The following is an 8,336-nucleotide window of genomic DNA, read 5'->3' as shown; positions in this document are numbered from 1 at the left end:
GAGTTGCCTGTAGATTTTGGGGTTAGTCCCACTTTTAAAATTGCAGATTTGAAGCCTTATTTGGGTGAGGAAGATGAGCTTTCGTCGAGGACGAATTCATTTCAAGAAGGGGAGGATGATGAGGACATCAATACCATTGTTACACCCACAGCCCCTGCTGCTATACATACTGGACCAATTACTAGAGCTTGCGCACGCCAATTAAATTATCAAGTACTTTCGTTTCTTGGCAATGATTCTAATGTTCATGAGAATATGATGCTGCCTAAATTGGATACATTTGTTTTTGCTTAAAAATGAAGGGCCTAGATTGGAGGAGGATGAACATTGGAGCAAGAACAAGCATGGACTTGACGGCATGCGCAAGGGAAACAAGAATAGAGTTTCAAGTGATGATGTCAGGACTTTGAGGCCACCATAATGAGTGCATGAAGCCTTGGATGAAATATACAAGATGCCACTTCATAATTTTCGTCCAGAGGCTATTCTAGGTGCTGCGTCACCTTATTATTGGGTCAGGCCCATGTATTTTCGAAATATTTAAGTATAAATTGTTTTTAGTGTCCGTATGTGTGGGGAAACAAGAGTTAGGGTTGGTTTCGGACCCCTCCTCCAAGGGCCAGGAAATCCCCCCCCCCTCTTCCTCCATATATATAGCTCTTAGGGCGTCGTTTATATTTTGGGTTTTGTTTAGATTAAAATTTTAGCATAGCTGCAACTTCACGTAGTTCGTTTGTGTTCAACGACGAGACCAAGACGTCACAGAACCCCACCTTCATTAATAAAGCTTTCCTCTTATATTCGCAATATCTAGATTGCAATCTCAGTTTCTTGCTTGTTCTTCATTTGCTTGCAGGAAACAGACCCTCGTGGTCAAGTTGATCATGCTCCGGCTGGTCAATAACCCCTCGGAAGTTGGTTTAGCCATTGCTAAGGTGCGACATCTCGCACGTTCGTAGTCGGATCATCAAGGTCGACTCCCATAGAAAACGATAGCCACCATCTCATCGAAACATCGGGGCACCTTCGCCTCTGTCAAAAACTTGGGGGACAAAAAATATTATCTTCATCAAACATAGCATCCCCAAGCTTGTGGCTTTGCATATCATTAGCATCATGGATATTTAAAGAATTCGTACTAACAACATTGCAATCATGCTCGCCATTCAAATATTTAGTACCAAACATTTTAATGCATTCTTCCTGTAGCAATTGAGCACAATTATTGGAATCCTTATTTTCATGAAAGGCATTAAAAAGATGAAGCATATGAGGCAACCTTACTTCCATTTTTTGTAGTTTTTTTATAGACTAAACTAGTGATAAAACAAGAAACTAAAAGATTCGATTGCAAGATCTAAAGATATACCTTCAAGCACTAACCTCCCCGGCAACAACGATAGAAAAGAGCTTGATGTCTACTACGCAACCTTTTTCTTGTAGACTCGTGTTGGGCCTCCAAGCGTAGAGTTTTGTAGGACAGTAGCAAATTTCCCTCAAGTGGATGACCTAAGGTTTGTCAATCCATGGGAGGCGTAGAATGAAGATGGTCTCTCTGAAACAACCCTGCAACCAAATAACAAAGAGTCTCTTGTGTCCTCAACACACCCAATACAATGGTAAATTTTATAGGTGCACTAGTTCGGCAAAGATATGGTGATACAAGTGCAATATAGATGGTAGATATAGGTTTTTGTAATATGAAAGTATAAAAAAGCAAGGTAGCAAATGGTAAAAGTGAGAGAAATGATATTGCAATGCTTAAAAACAAGGCCTAGGGTTCATACTTTCACTAGTGCATTTTCTCTCAACATTGATAACATAATTAGATCATATAACAATCCCTCAACGTGCAACAAAGAGTCACTCCAAAGTCACTAATAGCGGAGAACAAACAAAGAGATTATTGTAGGGTATGAAACCACCTCAAAGTTATTCTTTCCGATCGATCTATTGGGCTATTCCTATAAGTGTCACAAACAGCCCTAGAATTCGTACTAAAATAACACCTTAAGACATGCATCAATCAAAACCCTAATGTCACCTAGATACTCCAATGTCACCACAAGTATCCATGGGTTTGATTATATGATATGCATCACACAATCTCGGATTATCAGAAAGAACTTCAAAGAGTGCCCCAAAGTTTCTACTGGAGAGTCAAGATAAAAACGTGTGCCAACCCCTATGCATAAGTTCACAAGGTCACAGAACCCGCAAGTTGATCACCAAAACATACAAGATATACATCAAGTGTTCGCAAATCCTTAAAGACTCAATCCGATAAGATAACTTCAAAGGGAAAACTCAATCCAGTACAAGAAGGTAGAGGGGGAGAAACATCATAAGATCCAACTATAATAGCAAAGCTCGCGGTACATCAAGATCATGCCAAATCAAGAGCACGGGAGAGAGAGAGAGAGAGAGAGATCAAACACATAGCTACTGGTACATACCCTTAGCCCTGAGGATGAACTACTCCCTCCTTGTCATGGAGAGCACCGAGATGATGAAGATGGCCACCGGTGATGATTCCCCCTCCGGAAGGGTGCCGGAACAGGGTCCCGGTTGGTTTTTGCTGGCTACAGAGGCTTGTGGCGGTAGAACTCCTGATTTCTGGGGGGTTTCTATATTTATAGGAATTTTTTGCATCGGGAACAAGTCAGGGGGGTCCATGAGGCCTCGTGGATCTTCTGGCCCAACTCTTTTTCTTCGGGGGCTTCTTCTAGTCCATAAAAAATCACCGGAAATTTTCAGCTCAATTCGACTCCATTTGATATTCCTTTTCTGGGAAACTCAAAAACAAGGAAAAAACAGAAACTCGCACTAGGCTCTAGGTTAATAGGTTAGTCCCAAAAATCATATAAAATGTCATATAAATGCATATAAAACATCCAAGATAGATAATATAATAGCATGGAACAATAAAAAATTATAGATACATTGGAGACGTATCAATCACCAATACTACTTAGGGAGAAATATGCCCTAACAATCTCCCCCTTTTTGGTGGATTGATGACAATGGGGGATTTGCACAAAGGATATGGTAAAACAAGGTGTGCGACCCCACAATCTACAAAATAGACGGGCTCCCCCTAGAGGTGTGCACTATTTTCGATATGCTTTTGGAATGGAAAATGCACACATGTAGGATCCACACTCCCCCTATATTTTATAGACCAAACCATACTTGCATGGTTAGTAAGATGAAAGCAAGCAAGTGATACTATGTGAGCATATGAATTAGAGCATAGACAAGATATATCTAACAAGCGATGACTGATATAAAGTACATGACATAGATAGAAAAGGATGGGATAGCTCATATGTCTCACACCATATGGTCTCGAACACACGAGACGAACACAACCCAAAGCAAACGAGTTTGAGCGAAAGTAACTGCAAATGGAGAAACACACTCAACTCACGACACACTGCAAATCCCTACACTCTCTCCCCATTTGGCATCAAGACACCAAAAGGGTCGATAGGATACCTAAACACGAGGGTGGTAGCAATACTCCAGAACATCACCAATCATGTTCCTCCTCCTCGTCAGACTCCGCGGCAGCGCAGCTGAAGGACCTCCAATACCTTCATCTGAATCAGTCCACGGGCAGAGCACACGGATCCATGGATCCTCATCAGTGATCCTCTCCTCAGAGCCATCAGACACGATGAGGCCAACCAGCCTCATAATGGCCTTTTCATGACAACAGGCCTTATTTACAGCAACATGAGCCTTGTACTGACCCTTGGCCTGGAGACAAAAGAGCTTCTTCATCTTTTGCTTGAGCTTCTTTTCCCAAGATTGCTCCTCTGATGGCTCATAGTCAGGCTCATCATCCTCAGACTGCACTGGTGGGGTAGGAGTTGCCGTTCCCCCACTTCTCCTTCTACCTCAACTGAACAACATCATGAGACACTAAAGTCTCCAGTGAGAAGCTCCTCATCCGGAAATGTAGTTTCCCATGTCTCAATGAGCTGCATCAGGTAAGGGCCATAAATTATGCACTTGCGCTGCAAGATCGCACAACGGAGCTCCTACCACATGACATGAGACACATCCAGAACTTCCTGAGAGCCCTTCTCCTTCTAGCAAAAGATAAGAAGATCCACCAGATAGGAATGCACCATATCCTGATTGCCAACACGAGGGAACAGAGTGTTCCCGAAGTTCCTATGCATGATATCCAGAAAAGGCCAGAGCTCATAGGAGAAATGTCTAGTATCATATACCTTCCTGGTGGAAAACTACCACAGAGCCTCCTTGTGAGTTGAATTGGCCTCCTAGTGAGGGAGAAATCCAATTGGCATTTGGGCGCCCTTGTCCTCATAAGACAACAACTCCATAAAGTTCTTCCAAGAGGTAGACAGACGCCAACCATTGGTCATCCAGGTGAGGTTCCTGTACTCATCATGCCCAAAGTGAACCTTGGCATAGAATTCGGCCACAAGCTCCGGATCAAAGTCCGTGTTGAATGATATGATCCGCTTGATATCCAACTCCTCACACCTCTGAAGAGCCTCTCCAAAGTAAGGCAATTCCCTCTCCATGCGAGAGAGATCAACTGACTTCACTTTCACATACAGATTCTTCTTTGTCTTCAACACATCATGGAATATGGACTGCTGAAACCTATTCCAGAACATATGATGAACCAGTGCAGGATCCTGAGGCTCTTGGTACGGATTGCGCTTCCGTGCCATACCAAACTACAACGCAGACATCTGATGAGCGCCCTTGGGCCCCTTGTTCTTGGTTACAATCACTTTGACTCTCTGACGTGGCTGCTCGCCTGAGGCACGAGCAAGCACAGAGCCAACCTCTTGAATGGTGCTCCCCATAGACACATCGACAGAACGGTAGCGCTTGGAGCCACCGGAATGGGTGGGGTTCTTGCGATGAGCCTGATGCCCGAAGCTACTACCACTAGCATCCATGGCAAGAGGAAAGGGTGGGGATCGATCCCACTGGACGGAAACGCGGAAGACGACATGGAGATAGCGTCCCGGTGACAGCCCTCCGCTGCATGTTCGTCGCCTGACAGAGAGAGGAGAGAGAGGTGAGTGAATGGGTGTGGGGAGAGAAACCTCCCCCCGCCCACTACATAACCCCCGCTCCAACTCCCCTTGCGGTAGTACCGCGGGCAGGGGCGGTAGTACCACTCAGGTGAAAACAGGTAGGAGCAGAAAACAAAAGGGCTTATGCAAACGGAAAGGCCAAGGAAAAACGCGAGAGGGACAAGACGAAGAACCACAACAAAAAGAATAGACACCTCAAGCACAAAAGCAAGGGAAAAAGAACCAAACATGAAGTGTCTCAAAAACACACAGAAAGACCTCAAGACCAACAACAACGTTGATCGTGAGGGAGGGCGGTGGCCGAGGCCACCTATGATTGAGTTACTAGGTATGGCACCGCGAAGATTTTAACCTTGGGCGAATGACCAAAACTCATCTTTGAAGCACAACTACCATAAAAAATGGCTAATGTGAAAGACTTGATCTATTTATGCATAATAGGGGGAGGGAGAGTTCATTGAGAGAACAACACTCCCCCTATGTCCATGCCTACATCTAGAACAAGATATGATGAAGAGTGTGGTGGATGTGCCTAGAGTCAAGCCACATTGCTCAAATCAATGATATTTAGCTCATGCCTTAACTCGCGAAATCATGCTTCATCTAGAGGCTTGGTGAAAATACTGCTAGTTGCTCTTGAGTGTTGATGTAGATGATATCAATATCTCCACACTTGATGTGATCCCTAATGAAATGATGACGAATCTAAATATGCTTCGTCTTGGTATGTTGCACTTGATTGAGAGAGATCTTGATAGCACTTTCATTGTCACATAGTATAGGAACTTTGTCACATGTGACACCATAATCCTTTAAAGTTTGACTCATCCATAGCAATTGAGCACAACAACTTGCCGTGGATACATACTCGGCACTATGGACGAGAGGGACATACAATTTTGCTTCTTCGAAGATCAACTCACCAAAGAGCAGCCAAGAAATTGGCACCCTCCGGAAGTTGACTTTCTCTCCACGCAATCTCCCGCCCAATCCGAGTCCGAGTAACCCATGATATCAAAGCTTGCTCCTTTGGGGTATGAGCCAAATATCGAAAGATTCGCTTGACCGCCACATAGTGGCTTTCCTTAGGTGCGGCTTGAAACCATGCACAAATTCCCACACTCAACTTGATATCCGGTCTAGATGCACAAAGGTAAAGCAAGGATCCAATCATCGAATGATATACCTTTTGATCCACCGCTATACCATTGGGATCACTGTCAAGCATGCATTTGGTGGGTATTGGAAACTTGCCGGCTTGACATCATATAGCTTGAATCTCATGAGCATGTCTTCTATATACTTGGCTTGGTTGATAAATGTTCCGTCTCTTCTTTGCTTGACTTCGAACCCAAGAAAGAACTTCAACTCTGATAGAGGAAAATGTGTCCCGTCTTTCGATGAGATGGTGGCTATCGTTTTGGAGGAAGTCGGCTTTGACGATCCGACTATGAACGTGCGAGGACATCACGCCTTAGCAATCGCTAAACCAACTCTGAGAGGTTATTAACCACGCCGGAGCATGATCAACCTGACCACGAAGGTCTGTTTCCTGCAGGCAAATGAAGAACAAGCAAGAAACTAAGATTGCAATCTGGATATTGCGAATATAAGAGGAAATCTTTATTGATCAAGGTGAGGTTCTGTGACGCCTTTGTCTGGTCGTTGAACACAAACGAAGTACGCAAAGTTGCAGCTATGGTGAACTTTAATCTAAACAAAAGCCAAAGTCTAAACGACGCCCTAAGGGCTATATATATGGAGGAAGAGGGGGGAATTTCTTGGCCCTTGGAGGAGGGGTCCAAAACCAACCCTAACTCTTGTTTCCCCACATATACAGACTCTAAAACAGTCTATACTTAAGTATTTTGAAAATACATGGGCCTGGCCCAATTATAAGGTGACACAACACCTAGAATAGACTCTGGACGAAATTTATGAAGTGGCATCTTGTACATTTCATCCAAGGCTTCATGCACTCCTTATGGCGGATTCAAAGTCCCGAAATCATCACTTGCAACTCTGTTCTTGATCCCCTTGCGCATGCCATCATCTCCATTCTTGGTCTTGCTCCAATGTTCGTCCCTCTTATCCATGGCAGGCCCTTCATTTGTAAGCAAACCAAATGTATCCAATATAGGCAGCATCATATTCTCATGAACATTAGAATCATTACCAAGAAATGATAGTACCTGGTAATTTAATTGGCGTGTGCGAGCTCTAGTAATTGGTCCAGTATGTATAGCAGGAGAGGTTGTGGGTGTAACAATGGTATTGATGTCCTCATCATCCTCCCCTTCTTTAAAAGAAGACATCATCGATGGAAGCTCATCTTCCTCACCCAAATAAGGCTTCAAATATGCAATGTTAAAACTGGGACTAACCCCAAAATCTGCAGGCAGCTCAAGTTTATATGCATTATCATTTATTTTCTCTAACACCTTAAAAGGACCATCAGCACGTGGCATTAGCTTTGATTTGCACAAATTAGGAAATCTATCCTTGCGCAAATGTAACCAAACAAGATCTCCAGGTGCAAACACAACATGTTTTCTACCCTTATCTCGAGCAAGTTTATATTTAGCATTCATACGCTCAATGTTTTCCTTAGTTAACTCATACGTTTTTAAAATCAATTCAGCACGTTCTTTAGCATCAAAATTAACCTTCTCCGAAGATGGAAGAGGCAACAAATCAATAGGTGCATGAGGTAGGAAACCATACACAATTTCAAAAGGGCACATCTTAGTAGTAGAATGCAATGAACGATTATAAGCAAATTCAATATGTGGCAAGCATTCTTCCCACATTTTCTTATTATTCTTCAAAACAGACCTAAGCATAGTAGACAATGTTCTATTGATTATTTCAGTTTGTCCATCAGTTTGGGGGTGACAAGTAGTACTAAAAAGCAGTTTAGTCCCCAACTTAGCCCATAAACATCACCAAAAGTGGCTAAGAAATTTAGTATCATGGTATGAAACAATAGTATTTGGCACACCATGCAAGCCAATAATTTCACGAAAGAACAAATCAACAACATTAACAGCATCATCGCTCTTATGACATGGTATAAAGTGTGCCATTTTCGAAAATCTATCCACGACAACAAGTATGCTATCCCTCCCCTTCTTTGTTCGAGGTAAACATAAAACAAAGTCCATCGATATATCCTCCCAAGGAACACTAGGTACAGGCAAAGGCATATATAAACCATGAGGATTGAGTCGTGACTTAGCTTTTTGACAT

The sequence above is a fragment of the Triticum aestivum genome, chromosome 4A, assembly GCF_018294505.1.
Source record: "Triticum aestivum cultivar Chinese Spring chromosome 4A, IWGSC CS RefSeq v2.1, whole genome shotgun sequence".
Classification (NCBI taxonomy): Eukaryota; Viridiplantae; Streptophyta; class Magnoliopsida; order Poales; family Poaceae; genus Triticum; species Triticum aestivum.
This window is presented reverse-complemented; position numbering follows the sequence as displayed.